Source organism: Rutidosis leptorrhynchoides, chromosome 9 (genome assembly GCF_046630445.1).
Source record: "Rutidosis leptorrhynchoides isolate AG116_Rl617_1_P2 chromosome 9, CSIRO_AGI_Rlap_v1, whole genome shotgun sequence".
Classification (NCBI taxonomy): domain Eukaryota; kingdom Viridiplantae; phylum Streptophyta; class Magnoliopsida; order Asterales; family Asteraceae; genus Rutidosis; species Rutidosis leptorrhynchoides.
This window is the reverse complement of record NC_092341.1, coordinates 124,476,137-124,502,802: the sequence shown is the minus strand read 5'-3', so window position 1 is coordinate 124,502,802 and position 26,666 is coordinate 124,476,137. Positions and strand designations below refer to the sequence as shown.

At 34.7% G+C, this 26,666-nt stretch overlaps 1 protein-coding gene across 1 annotated transcript in view; it reads left to right on the top strand.

The window, feature by feature from the left end:
• Positions 1 to 26,666, top strand: part of LOC139868369 (uncharacterized) — a 79,942-nt gene that overhangs the window by 17,302 nt on the left and 35,974 nt on the right. The gene's annotated exons all lie outside the window — the stretch shown is intronic.

The following is a 26,666-nucleotide window of genomic DNA, read 5'->3' as shown; positions in this document are numbered from 1 at the left end:
GTGTAAGCAGCATTTTGTCCTACCTGTTCCAGATAGGTGTTCCACCATGTTAATGCAGTATCTGTGAAGGTATGCGTAGCGTACTTAACTTTGTCCTCTTCAGTACACTTACTTATGGCAAACAATGATTCGACCTTCTCGGTCCACCATTTCAATCCAATTGGTCCTTCTATTCCATCAAATTCCAAAGGTTTGCAGGCAGTGAATTCTTTGTAGGAGCATCCTACACGATTTCTTGTGAAATTAGTTCCATTTCTAGATCCAGAGTTGTTATTATTTTGCATCGCAGCCTGTACTGCGGCTATGTTTGCTGCAAGGAAAACACGGAAGTCTTTCTTGCTCATGTTCAAATTCTGACGAGTCGCCGGTGCCATTTCCTTCAAAAATAGCTAAAAGAATTGAGTCAATCATATAGAATTTAAGAGTAGTCAATAGTATTTTGTAGCATTATATGAACTTATTTATAAAAGCTTTTTCTTCATATTAGCATTTTATAGTTTTAATTCGGGTAGTACCTACCCGTTAAGTTCATACTTACTAGCTACTATACAACTCAACTACTACGCTTCTATATGAAAAACTTATTACAATAATATTTCGCGTTCAAACTTTATACAAAATATTACAAACTTACAATACCGTTATTATACATATAGGATGAAATATAGCACATAAAAACTTTGCTATCCGGCAGCTATAAAGGCAATTCGAGTTAATACGCAAGTCGTTCAGCAAAAAAAATAAAGACACATAATTCATAAATCCAGAAACAAGTCATGCATTCTGGTTTTACTAAGACGACTTTCCATCCTTGATCTTGTGGAAAGTAACTGTTATGACCATTGGCTAGGCAGCATGTTGTTATGTCATCAAAAGGACGAGGGTTTCGTAATGCCCAACAGCCTCGTAGCAATATAAAAACCTTGTTTCTTACCCCAACTACTGAGTCCGTCACTTGTGAAAATGTTTTATTTAAAAGTTTCAACCCAATGTTCTTTTTCTCCATTTGATGAGAAGCGAACATTATTAACCCGTAAGCATAACATGCTTCTTTATGTTGCATGTTAGAAGCTCTTTCTAAAGAACAGAGTCCTATGTTGGGATATGTTAAGTCAAAATAGGTTCGTAACCCGTAGCGTAAAATTGCATCTGGGTTTCCCGCACTAAATGCCTTAAAGAAAACTTGGCATAACTTAAAGTCTCCCCAATGTGATATACCCCATCTTTCAAAGGAAAGCCTTTTATATACTAAGGCATGCCTGGAATGTCTTTCAAACGTTTGACAAACTAATTTTGCCGTAACTAATTGTGCTGATGAATTTCGCCCGACTCTAGAGAAGATTTCATCAATCATATCTCCTGGTAGGTCTTCTAAAAATTTTAGTTGTCTATCCTTAACGTCCATTTTGTGTTTTTTATACTGTAAAATAGACAAGGATTAGATTCGTAAAAGATAATTAACAAATAATACAAGCAATTTTTACATAGAACATAAAAGTACAAGCACACTACAATACATATAATACACAACATGATTACAACCCTCTAATCTGAATAACTAGTTTCTTCTTCTTCGGACTTGGTTCGTTTTCCTAATTTTCTAGAGATATATGATGTTCCTCTAATACGAGCCGTCATTTTCCACAATGGTTTAGAAAAACCTGGTAGTTTAGAGGTTCTAGGGTTATTGTTACAATTTAGGAAATACAGACGTTGCGGATACATATAAAGTTCATCGGGGTTGGAATCAGGTTTCTCTATTTTTATACCTTTTCCCTTATTATTTTCTTTTGTCATATGAAATTGGGTCGAGGTAATTTCTATAACATCATCGGAATCCTCATCGGGATCCGATTCATCGGAAAATTGGTAATCTTCCCAATCTTTTGCTTCCTCGGCGGAAACACCATTGACCATTTTTAACTTTGGTCCGTTGGTTGATGATTTTCTTTTATTTAATCGATTTACTGTAGGTATCAAAATTTCTTCCTCCGGAACCTCTTCTTCTTCCGGTTCCTCCTCTTCTGGTTCCTCTTCTTCCGGTTCCTCTTCTTTCGGTTCCTCTTCTTCCGGTTCCTCTTCGAGAATTTGTGAATCTTCTCAAATTATATTCGACTCTTCATTATTATTAGGTGAGTCGATGGGATTTGTACTAGTGATAGACATCTATCACACAATATCAAACACATTAAGAGGTTAATATATCACATAATACTTACATGTTAATAATATATAGTTTCCAACAAAAGTGTTAAGCAATCGTTTTTAAAGAAAACACGGTCGAAGTCCAGACTCACTAATGTATCCTAACAAACTCGATAAGACACACTAATGCAAATTTCTGGTTCTCTAAGACCAACGCTCTGATACCAATTGAAATGTCCCGTTCATATTGATTATAAATGTTCCGTATTAATTGATTTCGTCGTGAGGTTTTGACCTCTATATGAGATGTTTTTCAAAGACTGCATTCATTTTTAAAATAAACATAACCTTTATTTTATCGATAAAGGTTTAAAAAGCATTTCATAGATTATCAAATAATGATAATCTAAAATATACCGTTTACACACGACCATTACATAATGGTTTACAATAAGAATATATTACATCAAAAATAAGTTTCTTGAATGCAGTTTTTACACAATATCATACAAGCATGGACTCCAAATCTTGTCCTTATTTTAGTATGCAACAGCGGAAGCTCTTAATAATCACCTGAGAATAAACATGCTTAAAACGTCAACAAAAATATTGGTGAGTTATAGGTTTAACCTATATATTATCAAATCATAATAATAATAGACCACAAGATTTCATATTTCAATATACATCCCATTCATAGAGATAAAAATCATTCATATGGTGAACACCTGGTAACCGACATTAACAAGATGCATATAAGAATATCCCCTACCATTCCGGGAAATCCTTCGGACATGATAAAACAACTCGAAGTACTAAAGCATCCGGTACTTTGGATGGGGTTCGTTAGGCCCAATAGATCTATCTTTAGGATTCACGTCAATTAGTAGATCGATTTACTAATTCTTATGTTACCAAGCAAAAGGGGCATATTCGGCTTCGATCATTCACCCATATAATGTAGTTTCATTTACTTGTGTCTATTTCATAAAACATTTATAAAACTGCATGTATTCTCATCCCAAAATATTAGATTTTAAAAGTGGGACTATAACTCACTTTCACATATTTTTACTTCGTTGAGAAGTAAGACTTGGCCACTGGTCGATTCACGAACCTATAACAAATATGTACATATATATCAACGTATGTTCAAAATCTATTTACAACATTATTAATACGTTTTAATGTTTTAAGTTTATTAAGTCAGCTGTCCTCGTTAGTAACCTACAACTAGTTGTCCATAGTTAGATGTACAGAAAATAAATTGATATATATTATCTTGACCCAATCCATGACCCAGTGTATACACAACTCAGGCTAGATCACAACTCAAAGTATATATATTTTTGGAATCAACCTCAACCCTGTATAGCTAACTCCAACATTACTGCATATAGAGTGTCTATGGTTGTTCCAAATAATATATATAGATGGGTCGATAGGATATGTCAAAACATTTGCATACGTGTCTATGGTATCCCAAGATTACATAATATATTAGAACACATATATAATACAATATAAGTTAGCTAGGATATGATTTGTATAGAATTGTTACAATATTTCCCGTAGCTACAACAATCAAAAAATATCCAATCTTGTTTGACCCATAACTTCTTCGTTTTAAATCCGTTTTGAGTGAATCAAATTGCTATGGTTTCATATTGAACTCTATTTTATGAATCTAAATAGAAAAAATATAGGTTTATAGTCAGAAATATAAGTTACAAGTTTTTTTTGTAAGAGGTAGTCATTTCAGTCGAAAGAACGACGTCTTGATGGCCATTTTGAAAAACATACTTCCACTTTGAGTTTAACCATGATTTTTGGATATAGTTTCATGTTCATAAGAAAAATAATTTTCCCAGAAGAACAACTTTTAAATCAAAGTTTATCATAATTTTTAATTGTCAAACCCAAAACAGCCCGCGGTGTTACTACGACGGCGTATGTCCGGTTTTACGGTGTTTTTCGTGTTTCCAGGTTTTAAATCATTAAGTTAGCATATCATATAGATATAGAACATGTGTTTAGTTGATTTTAAAAGTCAAGTTAGAAAGATTAACTTTTGTTTGCGAACAAGTTTAGAATTAACTAAACTATGTTCTAGTGATTTCAAGTTTAAACCTTCGAATAAGGTAGTTTTATATATATGAATCGAATGATGTTATGAATATCATTACTACCTCAGGTTTTGTGGATAAACCTAATGGAAATGAAAAAAATATATCTAGCTTCAAAGAATCCTTGGATGGCTTGAAAGTTCTTGAAGCAGAATCATCACACGAAAACAAGTTCAAGTAAGATTTCCACTCGAAATAAGATTGTTATAGTTATAGAAATTGAATCAAAGTTTGAATATGAGTATTACCTTGTATTTGAAAGATATATTACTGTAAATAAGAAAGATTTTTTGAGGTTGGATGATCACTTTACAAGATTGGAAGTAAGCTAGCAAACTTGGAAGTATTCTTGATTTTATGAAACTAGAACTTATAGAATTTATGAAGAACACTTAGAACTTGAAGATAGAACTTGAGAGAGATCAATTAGATGAATAAAATTGAAGAATGAAAGTGTTTGTAGGTGTTTTTGGTTGTTGGTATATGGATTAGATATAAAGGATGTGTAATTTTGTTTACATGTAAATAAGTCATGAATGATTACTAATATTTTTGTAATTTTATGAGATATTCCATGCTAGTTGCCAAATGATGGTTCCCACATGTGTTAGGTGACTCACATGGGATTCTAAGAGCTGATAATTTGAGTGTATATACCAATAGTACATACATCTAAAAGCTGTGTATTGTACGAGTACGAATACGGGTGCATACGAGTAGAATTGTTGATGAAACTGAATGAGGATGTAATTGTAAGCATTTTTGTTAAGTAGAAGTACTTTTATAAGTGTATTAAAGTCTTTAAAAAGTGTATGAATACATATTAAAACACTACATGTATATACATTTTAACTGAGTCGTTAAGTCATCGTTAGTCATTACATGTAAGTGTTGTTTTGAAACCTTTAAGTTAACGATCTTGTTAAATGTTGTAAACCCATTGTTTATTATATCTAAAGAGATGTTAAATTATTACATTATTATGATATTATGATGTATTAATATATCTTAATATGATATATATACAATTAAATGTCGGTACAACGATAATCGTTACATATATGCCTCGTTTCGAAATCATTAAGTTAGTAGTCTTGTTTTTACATATGTAGTTCAGTGTTAATATACTTAATGATATTTTTACTTATCATAATATCATGTTAACTATATATATGTCCATATATATGACATCATATAGTTTTTACAAGTTTTAACGTTCGTGAATCACCGGTCAACTTGGGTGGTCAATTGTCTATATGAAACATATTTCAATTAAATCAAGTCTTAACAAGTTTGATTGCTTAACATGTTGGAAACACTTAATCATGTAAACATCAATTTCATTTAATATATATAAACATAGAAAATTTCGGGTCACTACACGCACAAGGGCCTGGGCAGCCTCTGACCTCAGTTTAATTATATACAGCCCCCCACACTATATGCACCCTATTTACACTTCTGTACAGTGATTATTCGGGTCTTACAACTCTCCCCCACTTGAATCAGAGCGTGTCCTCGTGATCCAAGCCGCATGACAAGAGGGAAGATAAACTAACACAAACTCTTCGGGCTCCCAAGTAAACTCGGAACCTTTACTACGACGCCATTGAACTTTATAAGTTCTCACATCTTTATTCCTCAACCTTTTCACCTTTTCATCAAGTATAGCAATCGGCTCCTCAACATACTCTACCTTGTTGTTTAGCTTGATCTTGTCTAACGACATCCATGAAGAATCATCCGCAAGACACTTACGGAGATGGGAAACATGAAATGTATTATGGATCCCCGCAAGTTCTTCGGGTAATTCCAAACGATACGCCACTTCACCAACACGAGCTAAAATCTTGAATGGCCCAATAAACCATGGAGCTAACTTTCCCCATTTTCGAAGACTAATAATACCCTTCCATGGAGAAACCTTAAGCATCACCATGTCACCTTCTTGGAACTCAATCAATCACCTATGTTTGTCGGCGTACGACTTTTGTCTATCTTGTACCGCTTTCAAATGAGTCCGAATCATTTCAATCTTGCTATTCGTCTCTAAAACCAAATCAGTACTCCCGATTTCTCTTTGACCCACTTCACCCCAACAAATTGGAGTTCGACACCTACGCCTATAAAGCATCTCATAAGGTGGCATCCCGATACTAGTATGATAACTATTATTGTACGAGAATTCCACCAAGGGCAAATGCTCATCCCAACTACCACCGAAATCAATAATGTACGCCCGTCACATATCCTCTAATGTTTGATTCGTATGTTCGGTTTGACCGTCCGTTTGAGGATGGTACGCCGTGCTCATTCTCAATTGTGTACCCATATCTTCATGAAACTTATTCCAAAACTGAGATGTGAAACGAGTGTCTCGATCCGAAATAATAGATATAGGAACCCCATGCCTCGATATCAACTCCTTGATAAATAATTTAGCCAAAGTCCCCGATGATATCGTTTCCTGAATGGGAAGAAACAAGGCACTTTTCATCAACCGATCAACTATCACCCAAATCGAATCAAATTGGGTTCTCGCCATCTTTGGTAACTTTGTAATGAAATCCATGGTAATGTGTTCCCATTTCCATTTTTGGACTTCCAACGGTTGTAACTTACCATATGGCTTTTGGAGCTCGGCCTTAACTTGCAAACACGTGACACATTGTTCAACATACTTTACAACATCACGTTTCATGCCCGGCCACCAATACTCTTTCTTCAAATCAAGATACATTTTCGTCGCGCCCGGATGAATGGAATACTTTGACTTATGTACTTCATCAAGTAGCACTCGTTGGAAATCTCCCATTCTAGGCACCCACACCCTTCCTTGAAAAGATAACAAACCATGCGGACCTAAGGAAATAAAATCCGTTTGGCCCACGATTCGTTCCTCACGCTTGTTGTTAACAAAAGCTTCAATTTGAATCTCACCGAGCTTTACAAGAAAATCATTAGTAATAATCATGCGTAACGATCCTACTCGTATCGCCGGATGTTGACTCTTCCGACTTAATGCATCCGCGACCACATTCGCCTTACCCGGATGATAAAGTATTTCACAATCATAGTCTTTCACCACATCCATCCATCTACATTGACTATAATTCAAATCTCTTTAATCAAAAAGATGTTTCAAACTCTTATGATCCGGATAAATTGTACACTTGACACCGTACAAATAATTGCGCCAAATTTTCAATGCATGAACAACCGCCGCCAACTCAAGATCATGAGTCGGATATCTCGTTTCGTGTTCCTTTAATTGTAGAGAGGCATAAGTGATGACTTTACCTCTTTGCATTAGAACACACCCGAGCCCATTTAAAGATGCATCACAATAAACCGTCATGTCTTCTACCCCTTCCAGTAACACTAACACCGGAGCTTGACATAACTTTTCTTTTAACAATTGAAAAGCAATTTCTTGCTCGTTCTCCCAATTAAATCTCGCGTTCTTTCTCGTTTATTTCGTCAATGGAGAAGCGATCTTAGAAAAGTCTTGGATAAACCGACGATAATAAACGGCCAATCCGAGAAAACTTCGGATTTCCGTAGGCGTAGTCGGTCGTCCCCAACTCTTTACCATCTCAATCTTCCCCGGATCTACTTGAATACCACCTTTGTTCACAATATGGCAAAGGAATTGAACTTCCCTTAGCCAAAATTCACATTTGGAGAATTTTGCATGCAATTTCTCCTTCCGCAACGTCTTCAACACACAACGCAAATGATGTTCATGTTCCTTCATACTCTTCGAATAGACAAGTATGTCGTCAATGAACACAATCACTGACTTGTCCAACATAGGTTGGCACACTCGGTTCATAAGATCCATAAATGCCGCCGGTGCATTCGTAAGACCAAAAGGCATAACTACAAACTCAAAATGCCCGTAACGCGTTCAAAAAGCCGTTTTCTCAATATCTTCCTCACGGACCCGCATTTGGTGATAGCCGGACCGTAGGTCAATCTTAGAGAAATACGTTGCACCTTGGAGTTGGTCAAACAAATTGTCAATCCGCGGCAATGGATAACAATTCTTTATCTTCACTTTATTTAACTCCCGATAATCGATGCACATCCGCATACTACCATCCTTCTTCTTCACGAATAAAACCGGAGAGCCCCATGGTGAAGCACTCGGTCTAATAAAACCCTTTTCAAAAAACTCTTGGGTTTGATTTAACAACTCTAGCATCTCTGTTGGTGCTAAACGATAAGGAGTTTTAGCAATGGGAGTAGCTCCCGGAACCAACTCGATGCTGTGACGACCCGGAAATTTTCGACCAAATTTAAACTTAACCTTTATATGTTTCCGACACGATAAGCAGAATTTGTAATGTTGAATCTCAAAAAGTTTGGAACTACATTCATGTAATCAATTACCCTTTGACCGTGTTCAACGATTCACGAACAATTATGTGTATATAGATATGTATATATAATATATAATATTAACTGAAAACATTAACAAAGTATTAGATATATGATACTTTACATGAATGTATTTGTTTCGATATATTTATCGACAGAATTAAGAGATAATATCAAATGATTGAATTATCAGATACATTATGATATGATTACGGGCCTATGTTATGAGGTCCACTGTGATTTAAGAAATCTATTCTTTTTGACAACATTCGGAAAATGGTAAAGTGATTTATAAGTAAGAACAAATGTGTCAATTAACGGGAACTAGACAAGGGTTAGTGGAAATTCCTGTTTAATTTCCAAGGCATGTTTTATAATATTTTCCTCGTGACCTTGATAAGATAACTATGTTAACTTTCATTTTATTTAATATGAAAATAAGAACGTGGAGTGTAAATAACTTAGATGTTGGATATCAACAAGTTAAGTAACTCGACATTTTTCATTAAGATAATTTCATACGTTTATTTAACCTTTGGACTTTATCCCATGCTTCACCAACAGACTATAATTTAAAAACTTGAAACCTATTATGAATATATATAATTCTACTTTTCTAAAATGTTTTATGATATAACGATTTCCATTCTTTTAACCTTTTAACAAAATGATTCTTAAATATATTTAGTTTTGGAAAACAAAATTATCATATTTATTTGATTTAGTTTCAAAAGTACAAAAAAAAACGTTTTCAGTTTAAAAAGAACGTTGTTATTAAAACGTATATATCTTTTATAAATATCTAGAATCACTTTTGACAACTCATTACTTAACCAGTATGATAAAGATAACGATATTTATATTTTATTTAATTAAATATATATAACGATTTAAATTAATATTATATATATTTATACGCGTATTATACGTACATAGTTTTATACTATTACTATACTTTAACTTTACCTTTACTTTACTTTTACTTTACTTTAACTTTAACAATTCATACTTTAATAATTCACTTTAATAATTCATACTTTAATAATTCACTTTAATAATTCATACTTTAATAATTACCTTTAATAATTCAAAAATCTATTATAAATAAAATTCAATAGGTTTCATTATTTCATAGAAACTTGAAAATATATTTCTCTAAACTTACTCAATCGAATTACATATATATATTTACTTAGTATTATTTCAAGATATAATTAGTATACATAAAATACTACGACGGAGTTATATTCAGATGATTTCAAAATAAGTTTTCAAACGGGATAGAGCTAAGGAAATTATGGGTTATAGCTATGGAGGTTATGGGTATTGATCGAGGGTATTGCTCATGGGGTCAACCTAACGTTTATCATTTTCGTTGCATCTACGTACTTTCCTGCAATATTGAATCACAATATTGATACGTTCGTGAATCCGAGACAAACCATGCACTTGTTCAGTGCCGTCATATACATAATTGCTACGAAATACAGTATTGTGAGTTTCATTACTCCCTTTTTATATATTTTTGGGCTGAGAATACATGCGCTGTTTTATAAATGTTTTACGAAATAGGCACAAGTACTAAAACTAATTCTATGTGGGTTTAAACCAGAAATATACCCTTAGCTTGGTAACATTAAACTACTTGTCTATGTACGGTAGGCGCGAATCCTAAAGATAGATCTATTGGGCCTGACAAACCCCATCCTGACTATGGGATGCTTTAGTACTTCGAGGTTTATATAACACACCTGATTCGGTGTACTTTCAGAGGGTAAAACATGAACGTTAAGGCTTGTTACCGGGTGCCTACAACTTATTGAATACTTTTATACACTTGCGAGTGTACGGATATTTATAGAAACTGAAATCTTGTGGTCTATTACTATTACGGAAATGATTGATTATGATAAACTAATGAACTCACCAACCTTTTGGTTGACACTTTAAAGCATGTTTATTCTCAGGTATTAAAGAAATCTTCCGCTGTGCATTAGCTCATTTTAAGGATATTACTTGGAGTCATTCATGACATACTTTGAAAGACGTTGCATTCGAGTCGTTGAGTTCATCAAGATTAATATTAAGTCAATTATAGTTGGATGTAATATGAAATGGTATGCATGCCGTCAATTTTTGATGTAAAGAAAGTTTGTCTTTTAAAAACGAATGCAATGTTTGTAAAACGTATCATATAGAGGTCAAATACCTCGCGATGTAATCAACTATTGTGAATTGTTTATAATGTATATGAACGGGTCCTTTTAGTTGGTATCAGAGCGGTGGTCTTAGCGAACCAGGTCTTGCATTAGTGTGTCTAACTGATAGTTGTTAAGATGCATTAGTGAGTCTGGACTTCGACCGTGTCTGCATGTCAAAACTTTTGCTTATCATTTTTAGTTGGAAATCATCTACTTACCATCCTTAGGAAATTACCTGCTTATCATTCTTAAGTCTAGACGCGTTTTCCTACATTTATTGCATAATAGTGTATAGACGAATTCTTATCTTAGCATATATGTTACTGTGAACTTTGACTGACATATTTCAAAGATTCCTCCGTAATTTATGGAATTTTGGTATTATATATACATATGTAAATTATGTATTGAAGAATACTAAATCTAAATTCTACAATCTATTTCATACCAAAAATTCTTTCCCTGATCATACAAGATGGATCCCTCAACCAGTTCGAGTTCCTCGGATTTCGACAGCTATGCCGATATGGATTTCCACATGAGCTCCGAAAGCAGCGTGACCGGAATGGATCAACCAATTAGCCATCATCTATTCTGGATGAATTAGGGATGGGTTTGTAATCTACTTAACCATTGGAGACAAGAAGAAGGTGACCCCTTTCATCCACCACATTGCCCTCTTGGCAATGAACCTGAAGTACTTACCAGCGAACCTGTCCGAAACACCATTTTCTCTCTCATTTTCAGAGTATCTCATCATGATTATATACTACACCAAATTCTAGATCTTATTTATCCGCTCGTCCGAACCGACAATCACCCCGGTGTAATAGAAGAAGTCAACGAGCTTCGCGCTCGGGTAGTGGCTTTGGAGAATATGGTGCAAAGGTTACAAACACCAGCAGCAGCACCAGCAGCATAACCAGTACCACCATCAACAACATCAACAGTACCATTACCACCACCAATAACAACCGCATCGCAAACCTCAACTTCACAATCTGTCCCACGAGCATCGACATCATACGCCATGTAGATACCAAGGAATACCACAACGATGAAGTATTAATTCATAACTTCATTGGGGAAACATTCTACGACGATTATGTAATTTCCAAAGTTTAGAAATTATCTATCCTAGCCTTAACCATAAATCAAATGAGTTTAATTTAATATTAACTCATTAAATCTATATTACATCTGAAGAAATATGCACATATATATTTCTATAAAGACTGTCATAAAATTCTTTTATACAAAATACTAATTGTGAAATTTTTTTACGGGTAGGTAATACCAGAGAGATATATAAATTCACAATTAATATATTACATTCTTTGAGTCTGATTCAGCAAATCATCCATTATACTCCCTACTTTCACAACAATATACATTCTTTTATAGAAATCAAAACAACCATACTCATTCAAAATCTAATTACATATTCTGATTTTGAAATCTCAGAATTCGATTCAAGATATAACCGAAATCATCACTCTTAGATTCCTACATCTTTCAAAACTATATTTTGACTTCAAAACTGTCCTAGAACCTCATTTCTATTCATGGAACTCACAAAAATATGTGTATCATTCAAAATCTTAGAACATCATATGTATATTAACAATTACAATATGTGTTCAAACATTTCAAAATTACTAAAGACATGCGAGATGATGATCCAACCACATATTACCCACTGTCATGCACCTAAAAAGCTCTCGAAACCAAAGTTATAGTTTAACACGTATACGTGTCAGATCCTTTGATATTTATTACCAAATATAATTTTTCAATCTCTTTCCAAAATAGACAGTTTTGTTACAGCTCCAGTAAATCACCTTCATTTGTTTATACGAATAAACCTTATTATAACAATTACCCCTTCATCATTGTTACCGGGGAACCTTTCATATCTCGCCACATTAGCAGTAAACTTATCAACAACTTCATTAACCTTTGACTTAAGCCTCTTCGAAAAGCCACTATACTTATTCATTAAAACCCCATCATGTACTCACCTACATCCTGTAACAATAATTGTCACACCAACTACTGGGAATTAGCAATCAGTATTTTGAATTTCGTGACAATTTTACGTCAAAAGTGATATGTATACATATAACGTCTATCTCCTAGACTTACATACTTCGAATGTGAATTTTCTGAAAAACATCCCAAACTATGAACTAGTTCTCCGAAATTGGAAAAATGCTGATGAAGCAGCAAAAACTGTAAACGACTTTAACAGTCAAAAGTTTGATGATAAAGAATAGTATGGTGGTAAAGCTAAGAAAAAGAGAAGGTTTGAAACTGAAAAACGGATTGAGCAGACCATGAAGGAGACTATGGACAAATCACAAAGACTAAACCTGCCTTCAAAGGATCCAAATGATTCAGTGTCTACTGAAATCGTTAGCAAACACCTTACTTCTTATTCTAAACCTTCACAGACAAATCTTCTTCATCATCCATCTATGTTAAGAATTCTAAGATATTATCGTATCTTTTATTATAAATATCTTCGATATTCCTGAAGATATTTTCACAACTATTCTTATCCGAAATCTTTTATCTCTTTGCAATATCTGCGTTACAACATAAAAAGAAACTGTGTTAGTTTCTAAATTCTGAAAAAAAATCGAATTTAAAATAGGAATGTTTTTGAAGTAGTGTTGGGAACTGAAGCATGAGTTAGTATAATATAATGACACTTGATCAACGTGATTATATTACAGTAAGTCATGCTGAGTTTTTAATAGAACGTGATGATTCACAGAATATACCGTCATCGTGTACTATTTACACGACTCTTACATTCTACCCAATTTCCAAACATATTAAGAACATATCATCTTGTTAGCTCTATATTTTCGAATATTCTGGTAATTTGCCAAATCAAGATCGTACCATTACGATTTTCTTCTTGGAACATTAACTATGTTCATCCAAAAATTCATATCTACGAATTCTGGACCATTATCCGCTTGAATTAAGGTCGACGAAAGCATGAAGCTCCGAAATATAATGGAGAATATAAAGCCCGACAACAACCCCGAAATTTCAAACCGTGTATATCAATGCGTATAGCAATATAAAGACACGGGAGAATGAAAAACACAATAACCCCAAGGTAATGGTAGAAGAAAATAACTTCCTCCGGTGGTAGATGAAAAAGAAGAATGACAGATATGAAAGTTAAGAGTATATCAAAAATCAATACTGAATGAAGCATATTAATGAATGCTTTAAAGTATGAATTGAGGAAAAAGACTAGAAGGTGTGAGCTGTGGAAATAAAGAAACGAAGGGGGTGGATTTATAGTAAAATATAAGACAGAGAAATCGAGACAGATTATCGCATTTAATCAAAGAAGATCCTGATTTCCTTAATCGCCGAAGAACCAAATCTTATTGCAAAGATTTTCTTTAAATCCCATGAATTCCGGAAATCGATCATAACTACGTCATCGGTTAAAACGAATATACGTTTACTCATTTCACTCTCTTGCGATAGCTTCACTTATACTCTTCGCGTAATCAAATTGTTTTATCTATATTACTCAATCATGATAAAACTCTATTTATCAACTCATATTCGTCATGAAAACATTTTTATAGTTAGCCATGACGACCTCGATCAAATTTCGGGATGAAATTTCTTTGACGGGTAGGTACTGTGACGACCCGAAAATTTTCGACCAAATTTAAACTTAACCTTTATATGTTTCCGACACGATAAGCAGAATTTGTAATGTTGAATCTCAAAAAGTTTGGAACTACATTCATGTAATCAATTACCCTTTGACCGTGTTCAACGATTCACGAACAATTATGTGTATATAGATATGTATATATAATATATAATATTAACTGAAAACATTAACAAAGTATTAGATATATGATACTTTACATGAACGTATTTGTTTCGATATATTTATCGACAGAATTAAGAGATAATATCAAATGATTGAATTATCAGATACATTATGATATGATTACGGGCCTATGTTATGAGGTCCACTGTGATTTAAGAAATCTATTCTTTTTGACAACATTCGGAAAATGGTAAAGTGATTTATAAGTAAGAACAAATGTGTCAATTAACGGGAACTAGACAAGGGTTAGTGGAAATTCCTGTTTAATTTCCAAGGCATGTTTTATAATATTTTCCTCGTGACCTTGATAAGATAACTATGTCAACTTTCATTTTATTTAATATGAAAATAAGAACGTGGAGTGTAAATAACTTAGATGTTGGATATCAACAAGTTAAGTAACTCGACATTTTTCATTAAGATAATTTCATACGTTTATTTAACCTTTGGACTTTATCCCATGCTTCACCAACAGACTATAATTTAAAAACTTGAAACCTATTATGAATATATATAATTCTACTTTTCTAAAATGTTTTATGATATAACGATTTCCATTCTTTTAACCTTTTAACAAAATGATTCTTAAACATATTTAGTTTTGGAAAACAAAATTATCATATTTATTTGATTTAGTTTCAAAAGTACAAAAAAAAACGTTTTCAGTTTAAAAAGAACGTTATTATTAAAACGTATATATCTTTTATAAATATCTAGAATCACTTTTAACAACTCATTACTTAACCAGTATGATAAAGATAACGATATTTATATTTTATTTAATTAAATATATATAACGATTTAAATTAATATTATATATATTTATACGCGTATTATACGTACATAGTTTTATACTATTACTATACTTTAACTTTACCTTTACTTTACTTTTACTTTACTTTAACTTTAACAATTCATACTTTAATAATTCACTTTAATAATTCATACTTTAATAATTCACTTTAATAATTCATACTTTAATAATTCATACTTTAATAATTACCTTTAATAATTCAAAAATCTATTATAAATAAAATTCAATAGGTTTCATTATTTCATAGAAACTTGAAAATATATTTCTCTAAACTTACTCAATCGAATTACATATATATATTTACTTAGTATTATTTCAAGATATAATTAGTATACATAAAATACTACGAAGGAGTTATATTCAGACGATTTCAAAATAAGTTTTCAAACGGGATAGAGCTAAGGAAATTATGGGTTATAGCTATGGAGGTTATGGGTATTGATCGAGGGTATTGCTCATGGGGTCAACCTAACGTTTATCATTTTCGTTGCGTCTACGTACTTTCCTGCAATATTGAATCACAATATTGATAGGTTCGTGAATCTGAGACAAACCATGCACTTGTTCAGTGCCGTCATATACATAATTGCTACGAAATACAGTATTGTGAGTTTCATTACTCCCTTTTTATATATTTTTGGGCTGAGAATACATGCGCTGTTTTATAAATATTTTAAGAAATAGGCACAAGTACTAAAACTAATTCTATGTGGGTTTAAACCAGAAATATACCCTTAGCTTGGTAACATTAAACTACTTGTCTATGTACGGTAGGCACGAATCCTAAAGATAGATCTATTGGGCCTGACAAACCCCATCCTGACTATGGGATGCTTTAGTACTTCGAGGTTTATATAACACACCTGATTCGGTGTACTTTCAGATGGTAAAACATGAACGTTAAGGCTTATTACCGGGTGCCTACAACTTATTGAATACTTTTATACACTTGCGAGTGTACGGATATTTATAGAAACTGAAATCTTGTGGTCTATTACTATTACGGAAATGATTGATTATGATAAACTAATGAACTCACCAACCTTTTGGTTGACACTTTAAAGCATGTTTATTCTCAGGTATTAAAAAAATCTTCCGCTGTGCATTAGCTCATTTTAAGGGTATTACTTGGAGTCATTCATGACATACTTTGAAAGACGTTGCATTCGAGTCGTTGAGTTCATCAAGATTAATATTAAGTCAATTATAGTTGGATGTAATATGAAATGGTATGCATGCCGTCAATTTTTGATGTAAAGAAAGTTTGTCTTTTAAAAACGAATGCAATGTTTGTAAAACGTATCATATAGAGGTCAAATACCTCGCGATGTAATCAACTATTGTGAATCGTTTATAATGTATATGAACAGGTCCTTTTAGATGCGAAATTCAACTTGTCTTTCGCCGGAACACCCGGTAATTCATCTGGAAAAACGTCTCCGAATTCACTAACCACCGAAATTTCACGAATGGATGGTGGCTCTTCACGAGTATCAACTACATGAGCAAGAAAAGCCATGCCACCACTAACAAGAAAACGCGTGCCCGTGCATAAGTGCATAATGGCACAAGTCTTCTCCGTCTCTCGCCATGAATAATTAACTCTCCTCCACTTGGGGTCTTCACACGAATAGATTTTTCATGGAATGCAATATCAGCTATATGATGATCGAGCCAATCCATGCCAATGACAATATCGAATTCACCCAAGGTCATCGGGATAAGATCAATTTTAAACGTTTCAGAACCAAATACAATATCACAATCATTACACACATCAACCCTTAGCACCGTCTTACCATCCGCTATTTCAACTTCTACCGGATGACTCAACTTAGCTAGTGGCTTATTTAGTTTAGGCACAAATCTTGGAGAAACAAACAACAAATTAGCACTGCTATCAAATAGGATCCTTGTCGGATTAGAGTTAACCATGAAAGTACCTGAGACAACTTCCTTGGATTGCTTGACCTCAGCATTGGTCATCAAATAGTTTCGTCTCCTAGCCATACCCGCCGCCTTCTCCAACTTCTTAACATGATCGGTGTTCAAATCGGGACACTCCAGTCTTCGGTGCCCTTCCTTACCACAATTATAACAAGTAAGCTTGTTCGACGCCTTGGTACAATCACGGGCCATGTGCTCCCTTTGATTACAATTAAAACACGTGGGTCCATAACTCAAAGAACCACCTTTCTTCACGCTATTAGCACTTTCGGAACCCTTCTTGCTCTTCTTGTTTGAAAAGTTTGAATGACTCGACCCTTAAAATTTTCTCTTAGAGAAGGAGAAATAGCTTTTCTTTGGAACTTCCTGTTCGAAGCCCCGGGCTAACTCAAACAATTCATCAAAAGACTTAGCCATTCCCCGACTAATCTTACGCTTCAACTCATCGCTTAGTGTACGGTAAAAATCTAGCATCTTGTTGAAATGTCCCGTTCATATTGATTATAAACGTTCCATATTAATTGATTTCGTCGCGAGGTTTTGACCTCTATATGAGACGTTTTTCAAAGACTGCATTCATTTTTAAAACAACCATAACCTTTATTTTATCGATAAAGGTTTAAAAAGCATTACGTAGATTATCAAATAATGATAATCTAAAATATACCGTTTACACACGACCATTACACTTGTGATCATCACCAACATACTCCGGACAAAAACGAGTCTTTGCCAAGAAGGTAGACTTGAGAGTAACCAAGTTCATTGAACCTTGTCGTAAATTGTGCAACTCGTCCCGGATTCTATCAAGGTCGAAAGGAGTTCGGTATTCTTTGAAAAATTCCTTTTTAAACTCTTCCCACGTCAAGCTCATGCATTGCTCTTCCCCGTATAATCGGATTTTATCGTCCCACCACAACTTGGCCTCTTCACGCAACATACTAGAACCGTACCTCGCCTTCTTCTCGGGAGGACACTCCGCGGTACGGAAGGCCCCCTCGATGGCGGAGATCCAACATGTACTTTTCAACGGATCCTTTACCCCATTAAACATAGGGGGTTGAGCATCCTTGAAGTTTTTGTAATGGAAGTCTCGCCTTCCATGTCCACTACTCCCATCACCCCCTTCGCCCCGAGGATGAATGTTTCTAGCTTCTAATGCCTCTTCAATTGCGGCATTCATTCGCTCATTGATTAACTCGGTTACTTGCCCATCAACCGATTCTTGGAAAACCTTTCGGACATCCTCAAGAAATTCTGCTCTTTGATTTTTAATGATGGCCTCAACTTTGGCCGTAAAGTCGAGGTCCTCGCTCGTACCTCCTTCATGGTTCTCGGGTCCGTTTCTCGTCTTCATACTATAAAACGGAAATAGATTAAACCATGAAACGAAAGAATACAACATAATATTCATGTACATCTCACCGCTCCATATTGCTCAACAATTGTCGTACATCGCTTGTTTGACACGATTTAAACCCATAACAATGGTAGCTTATCATTGTTACGCGAGCACGTCGCATTAACTCGCTAGTACAATGTCTATCTCGCTTGATGATTGCAAAACACAACACAAAACAATTAGCGAATAGTTAGTTCACATAAACCTAGGCACTAACCAATCCCCTGTCCGACCCGTCTCCTACAAGTCTCGCATAACGCGCATGCACAATAAAGTCTAAGTCTAGGCACCTATCTTAAGTCGCCTAAATCCCTTAAACCATGCTCTGATACCACTTGTAACAACCCAACCCAATATCCAAACGAAATACGTGAAAAAAAAATTATTTTATTTTTTATATAGAACAGTGCGCGGCACACAGCACCCTAGGGTGCGCGGCGAGCACAAGCCATTCCAGCTTCTGTCCGATTTGGTCATTTTTCAAATAAAGATCTCCCACTTCCCGACGTATTTAGACGAAACGCTTTTCACAACATATTCAAATATGTAAAACTAACACATTTCAATGATAACACAAGTTTTACGAACCCGGGCCCACATATGGCCGAAATACGAGTTTCGTACAAAATATATAAGTTTCAACCGAATTAGTTTAAATTCCAAACGACACTAGAGCATGATGTTTGGGAGTTAACTACCCAAATCTCAGTCAACTCCAAAAGCTATCACATCAAAAGCGTCCCCTACAAACAAAGCGGAATCTCTAATCCATACGAATGCCCTTACCCTTGTCTCCGCCGGAGCCTATAAAAAAATAAACAACGAGAGGGTAAGCAAAGATTAGTGAGTGCAACAATTATATATACACATATATAACCCATCTATTTGCGTTCGCACCCACCAAATACCTCATACAAAAATACAACTCAAATAGCATGCCGTCATACTCATAATGCTAACAACTCGTACACTATCACAACACCACATTAGCATATACTCAACACAATATATATATATATATATATATATATATATATATATATATATATATATATATATATATATATATATATATATATATATATATATATATATATATATATATATATATATATATATATATATATATATATATATATATATATATATATATATATATATAGCATGCCAAACAATATCCAACAACATAATATGGTTAACCATAACGCTATGGTGCTACCGGCTCGTGGTTCACACCATACGCATTTGAGTCTCACTCTTTTATAGTGCTACCAGCTCGTGGTTCACACCTTGTTTTATAGTGCTACCGGCTCGTGGTTCATACTTGTTTTATAGTGTTACCGGCTCGTGGTTCACACTTTGTTTTATAGTGCTACCAGCTCGTGGTTCACACTTTATTTTATAGTGCTACCGGCTCGTGGTTCACACTTTGTTTTATAGTGCTACAGCTCGTGGTTCACACTTTGTTTTATAGTGCTACCGGATCGTGGTTCACACTTTGTTTTATAGTGCTACCAGCTCGTGGTTCACACTTGATGCTACCGGCTCGTGGTTCACATCATGATACTCGTCACATACATGCTATGGTACTACCGGCTCGTGGTTCATACCATAACATTCACAAATAAATACGCCATATACACATACGCATAATTATTCCACTCACCTTAAGGATTCGGTGACGGTTTTATCCTTCCGCAAGCTTCAAAGCTAAGTACCTAATACAATAAGTACTCGATCAACACCCAAACTAGTTGGACTAACACCAACACCCTACTCAAGTGCATTTAATGACTTAATGCATTAAATCACCCATTTACACCAAAACCGTCCAATTAAGGTCAAGACCATCATTAATCACTAAAAGCTAGCGATTAAGGTCCAACAATACTAACTACCACGAAATCGGGGTATTTCACACCCATCCTTCCAAAATTAGGTCAATCATTACCCATTCGACCATTTTAAGTCAACACACCCATTCTGGGTCATTCACTACCCCAAGTAACACCCATTTACCAATTAACTAGGTGTGCTAGTAATTAACTAACTAATTAAGACTCATAAACACCAATTAACACTTTGAAACCCTCGGTTAGTTAATATTGAGTCTTCATGACTCAATCTTTCCCAAGAACACCCAAAATCACCACAAATGGGTTTTTATGTTCATCACTAACCCAAACCCAAACCCTTAAACAAATTAAAATAGGGAAATTAAAGTTAGAACATACCAGCAAAACCAAAACGTAGCTAACGGCTAGATGAACAACTTTAATGCTTGAGCTTTAACCCGAATCAAGCTTCTTCCTCCTTGATTCAAGCTTTCTCTCACTTAAAGTGTTTTCTCACTCTAGAACTTGATTTGGGGTTGAAGATAAGGTTGGTGATAAAGTTAATTGTGTTTCAACCACCACCCAACTGGCCATCTAATGCCCTAACTCGTTCTCATGTGAAAAGACCACAATGCCCTTCATTTAACCTTGAAATAAAAGCTGGAAACCGTCAACAGTAATAGTGCGATGCGCGCACCCTTACCCTTTTCGGCGCGTACAAGGGCCTGGGCAGCCTCTGACCTCAGTTTAATTATTTACAGCCCCCCACACTATATGCACCCTATTTACACTTCTGTACAGTGATTATTCGGGTCTTACATGTTGTGTATATATGCAGAGTCCATCTTCTGCTTCTATGATGTTTCTTTTATAATAATCTTAGAAATTCGATTAGCAGTAGAGGTTTTAGACCCATTTGAGGTTTAGAAGTTGTATGAAATTCATATATACTCGGTCAACAAGTCAGGTTGACACTTTAAATGGGTTCAAATTGCCACCTCATTGTGTTAAAAAATTTAAAATTGTGCATGATTAGAAATTTAATGTCGAGCTGTGAAAGTGTCGATAAGGAAAGGTTTCAAGTTATTGTGGAAACTTCATATTTGTTTGAGTAAAAATAAGTTATATTTTTGGTACTAAAGGTGGTTTTTATGATTGTACATGGTAGTTGAATTGGAAAACACGGAGATGAATGACAAGACTTGATCAACACCTGGCCCGACTCACATTGTTCCAAAGTCAATGCTCAATATATGCTGATAAAAATATAATCTTGAATAGTGTTATGTTTTTACTTTTTTTTTCAAATATACTGCATATTTTTTTATAATAAATCTGTGTTAATTTTAGTTGTTGGTAATAACGTTCCTAATGATGTTTTTGTTCGATTTCATATTTCATATAGTTTATATGAATCTAAACGTTCCTAATGGGATTGGTGTATTATTTTGTCATGTAGGGGATCAACCATGCTGGTGCAAGTGGGCTGAAGACAGAGTTATTAAGCAAAAGAGGTATGTGCAATTAGGTAGAGTATGATTAATTTCTTCACACCATCTTCTTGATTGGTATTTTGCATATGGTCCAGTACAAGTTCTTCTTTTAGATAGTTAGCCAAGCTCTGTATCTTCTATTTTCATATTAATTTAAGATTAAGATGTTGTTATTGTATCTATGGTCTGTTTTAAAACTGGCCAATGAGCGTATAATATGTGTTAATGGGAAATATATAGCTTTAAATTATTCTTAATCCTCTTATGCAGTTTAGTACGGAGTATACATTTAATCTGGCCGGGTTATATTTGGTTAGAACTTGCGACCCTGCAACGTTCATGTCTATTTTATTATTGCATGTTTTTGACAACCTGAAAGCTATGGGTTTGGACAACTGTCACCTAAGGAAGCATAATACATGACAAAAAGGTCCCATTAACTAAGAAAGCTGAATAAAGCATGTGAAAGGTAGTTAATCACTTGGGTTTCAGGTTCATTGTTTAATTTATGTTGATGATATTGATGCTATTGTTTCAAGATGGCAACTATCCTGTTGTATGATGCAAACATGATGTGTGACAATGTTGACCAATTTACTGAAATGTCCCGTTCATATTGATTATAAACGTTCCATATTAATTGATTTCGTTGCGAGGTTTTGACCTCTATATGAGACGTTTTTCAAAGACTGCATTCATTTTTAAAATAACCATAACCTTTATTTTATCTATAAAGGTTTAAAAAGCATTACGTAGATTATCAAATAATGATAATCTAAAATATACCGTTTACACACGACCATTACATAATGGTTTATAATAAGAATATATTACATCAAAAATAAGTTTCTTGAATGCAGTTTTTACATAATATCATACAAGCATGGACTCCAAATCTTGTCCTTATTTTAGTATGCAATAGCGGAAGCTCTTAATAATCACCTGAGAATAAACATGCTTAAAATGTCAACAAAAATGTTGGTGAGTTATAGGTTTAACCTATATATCATCAAATCATAAAAATAGACCACAAGATTTCATATTTCAATATACATCCCATACATAGAGATAAAAATCATTCATATGGTGAACACCTGGTAACCGACATTAACAAGATGCATATAAGAATATCCCCTATCATTCTGGGAAATCCTGTAGCGACCCCGACAAATCGTCAAGTGACGGCGTCGGCTACGTGGGTCCCATTACCTGATTTTAAGTCTTTAAGATAACGTTTGACCAAAATATGTCGCCTTCATTTCAAAATAAAGATTGTTTCAAAGTTTACAAGAATTGTTCAACCAAAAGTTAAGTTACAACGTTATAGATACGATTGAAATCTAGGCGACACGGTTTAAAGTAAAGTCAAAAGACGCTCCATGAAATGCATGTATACTCGACATCGGATGCAAGTATCAAATAGTAAGCGGAAGCATGTATCACATATCGTGCAAGACCTGAGAAAAACATAGAAATCTGTCAACGAAAAACGTTGGTGAAATCATAGGTTTAGTAAGTAAATTGTATTGAACCACAAGGTTCTTTAAGAATTGCTCAACCAGAATCATTCACATTCCAAAATAGTATTTGTATCACGAGCACCCAATTATCAAGGCTTAACCGAATCTTCCCTCTGAATTTTGAATTTAGTGTTAGAACTTACACTATACATTGTTGAAATTATATTTCATTCACTAACGGTAGCGAACCGTCTGAATGAGGGTTTGTTAAACCCGTATGGCCACACAACATAATTACACGCTTACACTTACACCCTGCAAGTGGAACTAATGATAATTGGATTGAGGACTTTTGTTCAAACTCGTATGCATCTTTGTATTCGTATTTGTTCACAATGTAAAAGCATGAAAAGTAAATAAGTATGAAATGTATGTGTTTCTCAGCCCACGATGTAAAGAATAAAAGTGATTGAAAAAGTGGGACTATGATCTCACCTTGAGTGCAAGAGTTAATAAAGTACTTCACAAAGTAACGTATGCATGAAAGTTGCTTAGCCTTGACCTAAACAAGTAAGTTGTATCAATTAACCGGTTACGACACAAGGTCGGGTGAAATGTGTTCAATTAGTCCTATGGCTCGTTACGACTCGATTAAGTATAGCATGTGAATCACGTTGTCAAGTTTCATACAAGAAACAAGTATAAAAGCATGTTAGAACGATTGCATAAAAGTTTGGTTAAGTTTGACTAAAAGTCAAACTTGGTCAAAGTCAACGAAAAGTCAACGCGTTCGGGTCGGGTCCCGAACTATTTTTCTATGCTAAATATTCATATACAAGTATATTAAAACAAGTTTCATGTGAATCGGGGGTCGGTAGCTAGTCAAACATTTCGCGTGAAATGTGACAAAGTGAGCAGAATCTGGCCAGGCCAATCCGCGCGCCGCGCGGGGATGGGGCGCGCCGCGCCACCATCTGGGCAGAGATTTCTGGTCAGTTTTCAAAGTATGCACGAACCAAACATCAAACATTCACCATTTATGATCCGCAAACAACCAAAACATGTATCTTATATCCTTGGAAAGGTATTTTGACGAGCAATACAACTAACCACATATCACCAAACAAAAACATCAATTACAATAACCGAAAACTCGTCAATTGATCAAGAAAGGTTTATTTTCAAAGTTTCAAGTTCGTAAAACGTATTTTATGATTCGGGAATCCAATTTACACATACGATATGCCGTTTCGAAGGTAATGAAGCATACATTACTACTAAACACTAACAATTAACATTTCATGGCATTCAAGCATCAAAAGTTCATGTCAAGAACTATCAAACCCTAGTCAAACATCACAAAATCATTAATCGGGTTTTTGAAGTTTTCTTAATCAACCTATGCATCAAAACGAAGCTAGTGATACTAGTAACACAATTAAAACATGAACTTTAACAATCAAACAACATTTAATCTTCCAAAATGCAAGATTAAGCAAACCCATTTCAAATGTTCAAACTAGTTACTCAAAACAACAAATCGAGCAAGTAAATCATATATTCATGCTAGACACGAGCCATAGACACTAACTAACACCATTTCAAATCAAAAAACACGAATTTAGAGAAATCTAGAGTTTTAGAAATGTTACCCAAACGAGATGAAGTTGGTATCAAATTGTAGAGGATGAAGAGAGGATTCCAAATATGTAATTTGTTTTGTTGTAAGCCTCCTAGATCGAATTTAGATGATGAATGATTGAATTGGGTGTTTGTGTGTGTGTTCTTGCTAGAGAGAAAGAGAGAGAGAGGGAGATGGTTGAATGGTGGTGATTGGGGTGGACTAGGTGGCCTAGTCAACTAGTTTGCCCCGTGTCAATTTTAGTCCCTCGAGTTTGTAGTCGGGTGCGGAAAATACCTAAACGGAATATTTTAAAACGCGTATTAAAATCCGATAACGAGAATATTTAGAATGTTAGCTAACGGAGGTTACGAATCTAGATACGAGGAATATTATCTAAAAAGAAAAAGACGGCGTTAAAAATAATTTAACGGAAAAATGCGGGATGTTACATTATCCACACCTCAAAAGAAATTTCGTCCCGAAATTTAGTTGGAAGTAGTAGTCGATATCTCTTACTCGAGACTTAGAGTAGTAACTCTACGAATGAGTGAAGGTACTTTCCTGGACATTCCACGAATCCGGATAGTCGGGGTGTTACGTTGTATTGAAGTTCGATTTCACGATCCATGATTTCAACCAGTTTTTCCCATGAAGAGGAGTTTGTCATCAATAGTTGGTGCATCTAAAAGGATTGCACATTCCTGTTCCGCATGACACGTTTCTAAGTTTGTTACACGAAATGTAGGGTAAACGGAAACTTAATTGAGTCGGAAGTTCTAAACGGTAGGAAGCAGTTCCAATACGCCCCAAGGTTTCAAAAGGTTCGATATTGCGGATATAGCCTTTCTCGATTTCCCAAAATGGATTACACCTTTCCAAGGTGCGGTTTCTCAATATTACGCGATTACACACTGGGATTTGTGAGGTTTTCATCTAAGTTTGGTATAACTCTTCTGGCGACTACGGGTCATCTCGAGCCCTTCTCGGACTTGAACGATCTCAATTGTTGTTTCTTGATGGAGTTCAGATTCGGTGATTTGCTTGCCACATGCTTTGGTTAAATGAATCGGGGTATGACATTAGCGGTCCTATAGGGTTTCAGAAAGTGCGTGTGAACACACGAGTGGTGACTACTGTTGTAAGAGGGATCTACTAAAAGCGACCATGCAAGTTTGAAACATGTCTTTCGAAGACGTAAATCGTTCGTTTGCTCAGTTCGTCAGTTTGTGGGTGGTACGCGGTACTCATGTCTAAGCGGGTTCCCAAGGTTTCTTGTAAAACTAGAAGTGAAACGAGTATTTCGATACAGAATAATTGACAAAGATACACCGTGTTGGAATAGAATCTCTTAAGATACGT